Genomic DNA, 649 nt, shown 5'->3' on the forward strand with positions numbered 1-649 from the left:
ATATATATATATATATAGATAGATAGATAGATAGATAGATAGATAGATAGATAAAACTTACTTGGAAATGGATGCATGGCGTTCGACCATATAATAATATAAATAATATATATATATGCATATATACATACATACATGTACATACTTACATATATATGTATATACACATGCATATATGGGTACAGGACGTCAAAACACGTAAACAACATGAAAAACGATAACATGAAATACAAAAACATGGAAAACGAACTTTTTTTGCGAACAACGAAAGAAACGACTAGAAAAACGAGACAGGCAACATAAAGAATAATCCCTTCATCAGTTGTTCATTGTTTTATCTACTCCCACTCGAAATTCAGAGTAGATAAAACGGTGTACAACTCATGAAGAGATTGTTCTTTATGTTGCCTGTCTCGTTTTTGTATCTGTTTCTTTCGTTGTTCACAAAAAGTTCGTTTTCCATGTTTTTGTATTTTATGCTCTCGTTTTTCATGTTGTTTACGTTTTTTGACGTCCTATACCCATATATGCATGTGTATATACATATACATGTAAGTATGTACATGTATGTATGTATGTATAAGTGCACACATATATATATCATTCATATATATATATATATATATATATATATATATATATATATATA

Source organism: Octopus bimaculoides, chromosome 5, assembly GCF_001194135.2.
Source record: "Octopus bimaculoides isolate UCB-OBI-ISO-001 chromosome 5, ASM119413v2, whole genome shotgun sequence".
NCBI lineage: Eukaryota > Metazoa > Mollusca > Cephalopoda > Octopoda > Octopodidae > Octopus > Octopus bimaculoides.